Source organism: Enhydra lutris, unplaced genomic scaffold, assembly GCF_002288905.1.
Source record: "Enhydra lutris kenyoni isolate GAN:26980312 unplaced genomic scaffold, ASM228890v2 scaffoldscaffold74, whole genome shotgun sequence".
In the NCBI taxonomy this organism is placed as follows: domain Eukaryota; kingdom Metazoa; phylum Chordata; class Mammalia; order Carnivora; family Mustelidae; genus Enhydra; species Enhydra lutris.
Genome location: NW_019154158.1, coordinates 6,580,572 through 6,592,457, shown reverse-complemented (window position 1 = coordinate 6,592,457; position 11,886 = coordinate 6,580,572). Strand labels below are relative to the sequence as shown.

Below are 11,886 nucleotides of genomic sequence, written 5' to 3'. Positions count from 1 at the left end.
AACGCAATGTGTTTCCATGAAAATATATTTTCCATGAAAAATATATTGCACTTACTAAATGGGTACTAAGTGTCTCAGATGCTGAACTGGCCCTTGAAGATAAATATAAGAATGACATAGATCCTAAGTTCAAGGAATCTGCAGCCTAGTATGGCAGAAAGATGTTAAACTGTAAATTCATGTAGTAAGTTTACCAAAAATAAAAGAACAAGGTAAGTGCTATTAGGGAGCAAGAATGAGAATCCATAAAAAGAACAGTTGGAGGGAGTTAATTATTTTCCAGAAATGACCCAAAATTTAAAAGGCAAAAGACATTGCTTATTTAGAAGAGTGGAAGGATAAGAATTTAGAATGAGAAGAAGGGACCATCATGAAGGTATTATTTAATTACAAACTACAGAGTCAGTGGACATTGGTGAGTCAAGAGAAGTTTTGAGAAAGGAAGTTATATCCTCAGCATTATTTTGAAGGAAATCTGGCATTGGCATTGCTCTTCCTCAGCGAGCCCTGGAGACTAAGCTTTGGACAAGGTGTGAATAATTTTGATTCTCCTCCTCTTTGTCATTCATCTTTCAGTTGTAGCCATTACAAATTTCATCCTTCCCTAAAGGAAAATTAAAAGGATATACATTTGGTCCACTTCTCTCCAAATGAGAGAACCCTCAAGATTTTGTCAACTTCCACATCCGCTCCTGGAGAGGATCCTGTGGATAAAAGAGTCTTCTAGAGCCAAGGTTAAAAACCTTCTGCTTCTAGACAGGATCTATTGTTGCTTTTCTAGCTAGGATCATTTTAAGTTAATGGCTGAGATCTCTCAGTCTCTCTCTCTCTCTCTCTTTCTCTTTCTCTCTTTGGTAGTTTCTGGTGATTCGTTCTTTCCTCTTGTAATTTTATTTTCATGTTTGTTTACTTTTGTTAAATATTAGAAAGGCCAAATTCTGTGATATGACTCCATTCTTTTATCTTTTCTCCAAGTTTTTTTGTTCATAACATAAGCTGCGGATGCCTGTTTTGTAAACAGATAATGCATATAAAATATAATATGGTTTTATATTTAGGGAGCCTGGGTGGCTCAGTGGGTTAGGCCTCTGCCTTCGGCCTGGGTGGCTCAGTAGGTTGGGCCTCTGCCTTTGGCTCAGGTCGTGATCTCAGGGTCCGGGGATCGAGTCCCGCATCAGGATCTCTGCTCAGCAAGGAGCCTGCTTCCTCCTCTCTCTCTCTCTGCCTGCCTCTCTGCGTACTTGTGATCTCTCTCTGTCAAATAAATAAATAAAATCTTTAGAAAAAAAATACGGTTTTATATTTAGAATTTAGAATGTATAAGTCTTAGCAACCAAATGAGAATAGACTACCCTACCAAGAACTCTACACAGGGACTCAGGTTCACAACAGCTTGAATATGAACTGGTGGTGGTAGGACCTCAACTTCAAACTAATTGAAAACATTTTTTAGAAAGCTGAATACTTCCACAGAGTTTAGTAAAATCCTAAAGCATTGTAGAATGCTGATTTTGTTCGAGGTACAAGTGGAACATCATCTGGTGTGTTCACATGCTTTACATGTGGTACAATTGTTGAGTGGAATGATGCTTCTTGCGCATTTAAGAAACAAGCTGTACTGGACTGCTATGAGAGAAAATTTCCAGAACCACAGAAAATATTGAAAAGTGCATGGTATTTAGAATAAAAGGTCTTGGGGTGCCTGGGTGGCTCAGTGGGTTAAAGCCTCTGCCTTTGGCTCAGGTCATGATCCCAGGGTCCTGGGATCGAGCCCCGCATCGGGCTCTCTGCACGGCAGGGAGCCTACTTCCTCCTCTCTCTCTCTGCCTGCCTCTCTGCCTACTTGTGATCTCTGTCTGTCAAATAAATAAATAAATAATCTAAAAAAAAAGAATAAAAGGTCTTTTTTGTAAAGGTATTGCTATTTGGAATATCTGATTTCTTTAGAGACTAGGCTAGAAATTAGTGATGACTTTTAATTTATTACAAATTGTTGGGGAACATCATCAAAAAGGCATAATGCCATTGATTAACCCATGAGCTGGGTCCAGGGGAGGTGACCACATGCTCCCTCCCCTGTGCTTACAATGTGGGTTCCACTTGCCTTTCCCACTCCCAGGGGCTGCTCAAAGGACACAGCCTTGAGATGGTGATGTGGTGTTGACAACACCTGTACCATTTAGATGACTGAACCCAGTTAAGGCCTCTATAAACTCTTAAGATGCAGCGGACAGGTGCAGCAATCCATTCATCTTGATGCCACCCAAGACAAGCCTCTTATATAAGCTCCCTTTGCTTATTAAAACTGCCACTTACCCACCTGGAGTGGACTATCTCTTTCTTCCATCTCTCCCTGCCCTCTGAGTATGGGTGCTGGTTTCAGATTCCACCTGGGAAGCTCCCAAGAAGGCACAAACCAACACAAATTCACTGAGCTATCAACTGATACAGAAATGTTCTTAAATAGCCACATTTCAATCATTAGGTTCACCCAAATCCACATTTCTACCAAAATCTATGATGAAGTGGAACACAATACCATATAGTGGTCAAAAATATAGATGTTAGTTCACATCCTGGATTCTCAACCTTCTACAAGAGTTGCCTTGGGATTGTTACTAGATAGACCTCACTAAGGCTTACTTTTCTCAAACTCTAAAATGTGGATAATAATCATGTCTATCATATACAATAGTTTTGAGCATTAAATGAGAAAATAAGTCTAAGACATTTAAAAGCCAATACTTAAGTATTTAATAAGTAATATCCATTGGAACAGTATGAACAATATCCTTCTCAAGAAACTGCAGCTTAATTAGTAAGAATAGATATTAAATTGATTGGTATAACATAATGGGACTGTAAACATGTTGGTCATTCTACTTGAAATCCCTCTGCAGGAAGGCCAGCTTATTTACATCTCTCTTATGGCCAGTTGCATCCTTCGGTAGACAGATCGACTTATCCACACTTGACATAAAGCCAATCAGAACATTTGGCAGGAGATTATTAGAACTGACTACATCAACTCCATATGCTCTGAAGATCTCTAAGTATGCTGAGATAAGGAAGAAGGGTACTTGGTGTAAGGCGAAGTTTAAGAACACTAAGCAGGGCCTCACCCAGCCTTCATAATATAAGCATTTAGAAATTATTTGAGAGGGAACATATCACCCTCTAAATAAGCTTGTCAAAGAAAAAAAAATGTCATGCTCTTCTGCAACTGTTCACTAAACTGGCTTTATGCTAGCCCATATTTGGAATGTAATCCAAGTCATAGATCAGCAAAGGTATGAGTTTACTGATTCTGCAGCTGAGCCTTTGGAATGTTCAATTTCTAAATGTCTGAGTTGGTGGGCTTTATCCCTCCTGTCACCCCTGTAGACAAGAATCAAAAGAGGGGCCACTGGGTGGTTCAGTCATGTGAGCAGCTGACTCTTGGTTTTGGTTCAGGTCATGATCTCAGGATAGTGAGACTGAACCCCACATTGGTTCTGTGCTGAGCATGGAGCTTGCTTGGGACTCTCTCCATCCCTCTCTCTTTGCCACTGCACCACCCCACTCTTGCATACACGCCCTCTCACTCTCACTAAAATAAAATACAATTGCAGGAAATTGGAAGGGGAGGTGAACCATGAGAGACTATGGACTCTGAAAAACAATCTGAGGGTTTTGAAGGGGCGGGGCGGTGGGAGGTTGGGGGAACCAGATGGTGGGTATTGGAGAGGGCAAGGATTGCATGGAGCACTGGGTGTGGTGCAAAAACAATGAATACTGTTACGCTGAAAATAAATTAAAAAAAATTTTTTTTTAATTATTTTGAAAGAAGAATCAAAAGAAACGGTTTTAGCTACTAGCCTTCTCAGGATAACATTAGAGCTGCGCTAGAGCGAGTAGAGAATGTAAACAAGGGCCACCACACTTCAGCACCGGTTCCTCTATCCACTCTCCCTAAACCCCCAGAGATTATGGACTACAGATTACACATCAAAACAAGTAGTATTCTCCCAATGCTGCTCCTTGCAAAATGTTAAAAATAAAATCCATAAGAAAAAAAAAGAGTACTTTTTAAGATGGCAGGTTATGTAAGAACAATTCTATAATGATTTGGGCTATCTGGCCTGAGAATCATCTTTGTCATTTCTTTAAACTTATCCAGAAGAGGGTTGTTCATTTGGTTAAGTGCCCAACTCTCAATTTTGGCTCAGGTCTTGATCTCAGGTTCATGGGATTGAGCCCCGCATCTGGCTCTGTGCTCAGCACAGACTCTACTTACTCTTCCCCCTCTCCCACCACCCCTTCCCCTGCTCTCCTTCTCTCTCTCTCTCTCTCTCTAAAATACATAAATTAACTAAATCTTCTTTTAAAAAAATAAATAAATAAATAATTTATTCAGAAGGTCACAAACCAAGGCTTCAGATTCTGTTTATATGCATCACTAGACAGTAGAGCTAAGGCCATACAGAGGTCATGAGTTCAGAAGCCAAAATAACCACCCATCTTAGGAATATATCCACTGAGGGAGAGAAGCAAGATTACACACCAGACAACACATGATGCAAAGAAGTTATTACTGGAACAGAAACAGCAAGAATTTTAAGTAAGTATAGTTTCAGAGTGCCTAGGTGGCTCAGTCGATTAAGGGTCTGCCTTTTCCTTAGGTCATGATCCAAAGGTCCTGGGATTGAGACAAGCTCTCTGCTCAGCAGAGAGTCTGTCCCTCCTCTGCTCATGCACTGTCTCTTTCTCTCTCCCTCTCAAATAAATAAAAAAAAATCTCTAAATAAATAAATAAAGTGAGGAGCCTCCAAGTACCAGGACCAGCTCACAGGTCAACCAGCTGCAGTCATGTCTTTTTGATCATGTTCCCCAACAATTTGTAATAAATTAAAAGTCATCACTAATCTCTAGCTTAGTCATCAAAGAAATCCAGATGTCCCAAATAGGAACACCTTTACGTAAAAGACCTTTTACTCTAAATACCATGTACTCTTCATTATTTTCTGTGGTTCTGGAAATTTTCTCTCATAACCAGTCCAGTAGAGCTTGTTTCTTAAATGTTCAAGAAGCATCACTCCACTCAACAATAGTGCCACATATAAAGCACGTGAACACACCAGATGATGTTCCGCTTGTATCTCAAATGGTAATGAGCGTTCTACAATGCATTAGGATGTTACTAAACTATGTGGAAGCACTCAGCTTTCCAAAATGTTCTTACTTAAGTTATATTACAAAGCTGTAATAATCAAAACAGTATGGTACTTTCATTTCAAAATGAAATAAAAACAATCCATCAATGTAATTCACTATACCATTTGAAAATTAATTAATCTATTGTAATTTTATTTTCATCTTCATGTTTACTTTTGTTAGATATTAGAAAGAGCAAGTTCTGTGATATGACTCCATTCTTTTAACTTTTTCCCAAGTTTTTGTTTTTGTTTATAATAAGCCATGGATGCCTGTTTCATAAACTGATAGAGAATATAAAGTAGTAATATGGGGGTGCCTGGATGGCTCAGTGGGTTAAGCCTCTGCCTTCAACTCAGGTTGTGACCCCGGGGTCCTGGGATCGAGCACTGCGTCAGGGCTCTCTGCTTGGTGGGGAGCCTCCTTCCCCCTCTCTCTCTCTCTGCCTGCCTCTCTGCCTACTTGTGATCTCTGTCGAATAAATAAAATCTTTAAAAAAAATAAGGTGGTAATATGGTTTTATATGTTAAAATCTGCCAAATTATGAGTTTTAGCAACCAATGGGAATAGATTACCCTACCAAGAAGTCTACACGTGGATTCAAGGATAGCAAAGTTGTCTTTGATGCCTTCTGACCTACTTATCAGTTCTCAAAAATATTTATGAACCGAATAAACAGGCTGTTAACTATAGAGAAAAAACAGAAGTTGGGGGGGGGTCGGTGAAATAGGTGATGGAGATTAAGAACACATTTATCATGATAATATCAGGATGGAAAACTGTATAGAATTGTTGAATCAATATACTGAATACCTAAAACTAATATAACACTACATGTTAACTCTACTGGATTTAAAATTAAAAACTTAATTTAAAAAAATTACCGGGGCACCTGGGTGGCTCAGTGGGTTAAAGCCTCTGCCTTCGGCTCAGGTCATGATCCCAGGGTCCTGGGATTGAGCCCCGAATTGGGCTCTCTGCTCAGCGGGGAACCTGCTTCTTTTCCTCTCTCTGCCTTTCTCTCTGCCTACCTGTGATCTCTGTCTGTCAAATAAATAAATAAAATCTTTTAAAAAATTGCCAACAGATATTACCAACTACATTATCAATATTTGACAAGGACACAATATTCATCGAGGAGCAAAGTCTTAGGTAAGTATTTTGTCATTTTCTCCGGGGATCTTTGACAAATTGCTCTGCTTACAATTTGTGGCCAAAACAGTTATATCTTGAGCAAATTAGTGAATTCTGATTACAAATTCCCTGGAGCATCACTTGTTTTCCCAGAATTGATCCCCCAAGTCTATAATAAAAGAGTCTATAAAGCAAATGTCCCCTTTCATTGAAAGTAACCTGTTCAGAAGCCTCTTACATGCCCTAAAGCTTCAGAACTTTAGATTCCAGGAGGATGGGCGGGGACCATAACCACAGCACAGACAGGAAGCTTCCAGTCCCATCTCAGACTCTCCCTGACCCTCCTGCTGCATGGTTTAGATGTTGAGTAAGCAACAAAATTTTCTTCTTGGATAGCCAAGTTTTAGGACTGTTGCTGCTGAAGGGGAAGATATATTGGAGGCCAGAGAGAAAAAAAGAATGAGTCAAGAAAAGATTTCTATCGAATGTAATACTATATTTCTACAGAGTCGTCACCACATTTTGCTGCAAATGAGCTCTTTTCATGAAACCACATAGGACTTTCCAGACTGCACACTCCCTGCTTCCTCCTTGAGGGATCCTCAGAGACCTGACAAGCTTGTGTTGTCCCTGGTCTGGTGATTTCCTGAGGCCACTTCTCAGATAACCAGTCATTGCGCAGAAAGGGACGTTGCTGCAGATCATGGCTTCCCTTGCCAGGGCCCAGAAATGACACAACACCCAGGTTTCTGAAACAATAGGCAAGTTCTCTACTACTCCTGGGAGCTTCTTTGCACTCATTCTGAGAAAACCACCAGCTCAGAAACCTTTTTTAAAAAATGAAGCTAAAGGATTATCCTCTCCAAAAATAAAATGGGCCTCTTTTCAAACACTGGCTGGCTATGGGTGGGGAGATAGGCAACAGGTCCCTAGGCAAGAATTTTCCAAACATTATTAATTGTATATCCCATCAGTGAAAATTTTCAAGTGAAGTTGAGGAAGTATCACCAATATATGTGTGTATGTTAATTAATTTTTAAATTATTTACATCTAGTGATATATAAATGCATAGTTTATGCTTTAAAACATACATAGAACATATTTTTTTTCACAAAATATAATTGCCTGACAATGTTACATTAGTTTTGAGTAAGGCCTGAAACCATAAAACTCCTAAAAGAAAACATAGGTGATAACATCTTAGTGGTCTTAGCAACATTTTTCTGGAGAAAGAGAATTTTTTCCTTTCTTTATTTTTGTTAAAAATACTCTATATTCATTTTTTTAAGATTTTATTTATTTATTTGTCAGAGAGAGAGAGAGAGTACAAGCGGGGGGAGCGGCAGGCAGAGAGAGAAAAGGAGAAGCAAACTCCCTGCTGAGCAAGGAGCCCATTGCGGAACTCCATCCCCGTCCCCTGGGATCATGACCTGAGCCAAAGGCAGCCACTTAACTGACTAAGCCACCCAGGCATCCCTGGAGAAACAGAATTTTTTAATGAGCTAAAACTAAATTTCATAGTTTATCAACTTCCAGACATCCGTTTCAATATCTCTGAAATTCGAAGGCATCTTATGATCAATGTTATTTTAGCAGAAGGTCACTGTCTAATTGGGGTAGTATCTTTCCTAATAGCACATAAAATAATAGTGTAATTCATATTGAATTGTACCTTAAATTTTATGAAATATATTGAACTAGAAGGCTCTAATACCTCCCTCCCATACATGAATCATCTGGCACACTCCACAATGTGGGTGCCCTCCACATTTAAAGAGCAATGAGGGGGACCAAGGCGGTCTTGGCCATTGGTCTCAAATGAAAAGAAGTGAGAAAAAAATCCCTCATAAGAATTCCATAGATTTCCCCAGAAAACAATCTCTTTTCTACTCATAATACAATATGCCTGAGAGCCTCAGAGAATCTGATCAAGGCAAGGAAACATCAAGTGGCTTGCACTTATTTTTTAGATTATTTATTATTATTATTTTTTAGATTCTCAGCATGGCCCTGAGCCAATAGTTAATTTCTACTAGGTTTACTTTTCTTATCAAAGCTGGTGCAAACCATCCTAGCAATCTTCACGGGTAACTATACATGTCAGGGATCAGTATGAGAAAGGGGTCTGAGCTCATGAACAGACATTTTTCCAAAGAAGACATACAGATGGCCAAAAAATACATGAAGAGATGCCAGCATCACTAATCATCAGGTAAATGCAAATCAAAGCCACAATGATATATCACCTTGCATCCGTCAGGATGTCTATTATCAAGAAGACAAGGGGTAACAACTTCTGGTGAGGATGCAGAGAAAAGAGAACCCTTGTGTGCTATTGACAGAAATGTAAACTGGCACAGCCACTATGGGAAACAGTGTAGAGGTTCCTCAAGAAATTAAGAACAGAACTACCACGTGACCCAGCAATCCCACTTCTGGGTATACATCCAAAGGAAGCAAAATCATTATCTCAAAAAGATACCCATATTCTTTGCAGCATTATTCACAGTGGCCAAGGTATGGAAAAAACCTAGCTGTCCATCAATGGATGAATGGAAAAGAAAACATAATATAAATAGATATAGATATAAATATATATAGATATAGATATATAGATATAGATATATAATGAAATATTATTCAGCCTCCAAAAAAAGGAAGTCCTGCCATTTGCAATAGCACAGATTAACATGGAGGCCATTATGCTAAGTGAAATAAGCCAGACAGAGAAAGACAAATACTGTATGATATCTTTTATATATAGAATCTAAATAAAAACTTAAACTCGTGGAAACAGACTAGAATGGAGGTTACCATGGGTTGGAGGGTGGTGGGAATGGGTGAGGAGGTTGGTAAAAGGGTACAAGCTTTCTGTTATAAGATGAATAAGGTCTGAGGGTCTAATGTATAATATAGTGACTATGGTTGTTAATACTACATTGTATAATGGAAATTTCCTAAGAGATATAGTCTCTTATAGTAACTTAAATGTTGTCACCAAAAAAGAGAAGAAGAAAAAAGGTTAATATGTGAAGTGATGCATGTGCTAATTAACTGTGTGGGGGGAAGTCCTTTCACAATATACACATACATCAAGTCATCACATTGTATACTTTAAATATCTTACAACTTTGTTTATAAATTATACTGCAACAAAACTGGTGGGGGAGGAAAGGAGTCTGAGTAAAAATATGCAAGATACTCCAGATGCAAACGTCAGGCAATTTTTTTAAAGATTGATTGACTGATTGATTGATTTTAGAGAGGGGGCAGGGAGAAGGGGCAGAGGGGGAGAGTGTCTGAGGCAGACTCCCACTGAGTGAAGAGCCTGATGAGGGGCTCGATCTCACAACCCTAAGATCACGACCTGAGCTGAAACCAAGAATCGGACCCTTAATCAACTGACCAGCCAGGCACCACCAGACAATTTTTAATAAACGTTCACTATAAGTAAACAGCAAGGTGAGTGAAAAACCCTTCTTATTCCAAAATACATGCTACATATGTGAGCCATGCCTTAGGAAGTGGAAGATTTTGTTGTGAATACAGATCTGAGAAAGCCAGTGCATCTACTGAGGAAGGAAAGGTAAGTGCTGAGATACACAGATGAACACAAAACAGTCCTTAGGCTCAAGGTTTTTGTGGTCTGGTGGGGAAGACAAACTCTATCCCACATCACTGACTCTACAGAAATATAACAGAGGCACAAACATGTGTTAACCGGGGCTTGGAGAGAGCAGGTGACTCAGACTAGGGCTTCCAGGAAAAGCTTCATAGAATAGGTCACACCTAGGCTGGATCTTGGAGGATGAACAGGTGTCTGTCAGTTCTAAAAAGAACTGGGGAAACAGCAGAGAATTCTTTGTAGCCATTCTCAGAGGAAATAAAAGCCAAGAATAAAAGAAAGAAAAGAGGAAGGGAAGAAAGAAAGGAGAGGAGAAAGTCACTGACATTCAATAATTCCTCAAAGATTCTGAAAGAGGTGACTTTTCTGACTAAGGATGTGTCTCCAGAAACTTCTGCTCCACTTCCCTGAATCCAGAGAGAGACAGTGAACAGGCAAAGGAGTGACGGACCTTGGGAGAAATTTTTCTCTTCTTCATCCTAATTTCTGATGCTCCTATCCTCCCAGGCTTGCACGTTTGTGGAAAGGGCTGTGGTCCACCATGGCCAATCTGACCGTAGTGACTGAGTTCTTCCTCCAAGGCCTGATGGACACCAAAGAGCTTCAGGTGGCAGTTTTTCTGCTCCTGCTGCTCGCCTACCTCATGACTGTCTCTGGAAACCTGGTTGTCATCAGTCTGACCTTGCTGGACACCCACCTGCAAACCCCAATGTACTTCTTCCTCCAGAATCTGTCCTGCCTAGAAATTTGGTTCCAGATAGTCATCGTGCCCAAGATGTTGCTCAACATTGCCACAGGAACAAGACCATTAGTTTTGCTGACTGCATCACTCAGGACTTTTTCCATATCTTCCTGGGGGCTACAGAGTTCCTTCTCCTCACAGCCATGGCCTATGACCAGTACATCACCATCTGCCAGCCCCTCCACTACCCCATCCTCATGAGCAACAGAGTCTGCACGCAGCTCATCCTTACCTGCTGGCTGGCAGGGTTCTCCTTCATCATCGTGCCTGTCATCCTGACCAGTCGGCTTCCATTCTGTGACACCCACATCAACCACTTCTTCTGTGACTATACACCTCTCATGGAGGTGGTGTGCAGCAGACCACAGGTGTTAGAGATGGTGGCCTTCACCCTGGCCATGGTGGCTCTGGTCAGCACTCTGGTGCTGATCACCATATCCTATGTCCAGATCATCCCAACAATCATCAGGATCCCCTCTGTCCAAGAGAGAAAGAAAGCTTTCTCTACCTGTTCCTCCCACATCATTGTGGTCACCATGTGCTATGGCAGCTGCTTCTTTATGTACATCAAGCCCTCTCCAGGCGAAGGGGTTGATTTCAACAAAGGAGTGTCTCTAATCAATACAATTATTGCACAGACCTGTACCCCTGGGGATAAAAATATATTATATGTTTATAAAAAATTTTTAAAAAAAGAAAAAAAAATACAATTATTGCCCCCCTCTTGAATCCCTTCATCTATACTCTCAGGAACCAACAAGTTAAGCAAGTAGTGAAAGACCTGATCAGGAAAATGGGTTGGCTCCAAAATAAATGACAACCCTAACAAGGCTCTTTCCAGGGAAACATGACTCTCCTCAGAGCCCAAATACTACAAAAAGTATTTTCAAGGTTAAGCTTTCATGAATAGTCCTCTTTGAAATCCTAAAGCTTTTCCAGCTTCCACCCATTCCCTCATCCCAAAAGCCACTCTCATACTCTAGGTATTTGTTATGGCAGGACCCCACTTCCAGGTACCAAAATCTGTATTGATTATCTATAATCAATTAACAAGTTACCCACAAAACTCAGTAGCTTAAAACAACAGATGATCATTATCTCATAGTTTCAGTGGGCCAGAATCTGACTGATTACCTGGGTAACTCAGACTTAAGGTGATTCATAAGGTTGTAGTCAAGCTGTCAACCAGGG

General features: G+C 40.2%; 1 pseudogene; it reads left to right on the top strand.

The window, feature by feature from the left end:
- The first annotated feature begins 10,494 nt into the window (after nucleotides 1-10,494).
- LOC111160126 lies at nucleotides 10,495-11,512 on the top strand (annotated as a pseudogene).
- Nucleotides 11,513-11,886: the final 374 nt, after the last annotated feature.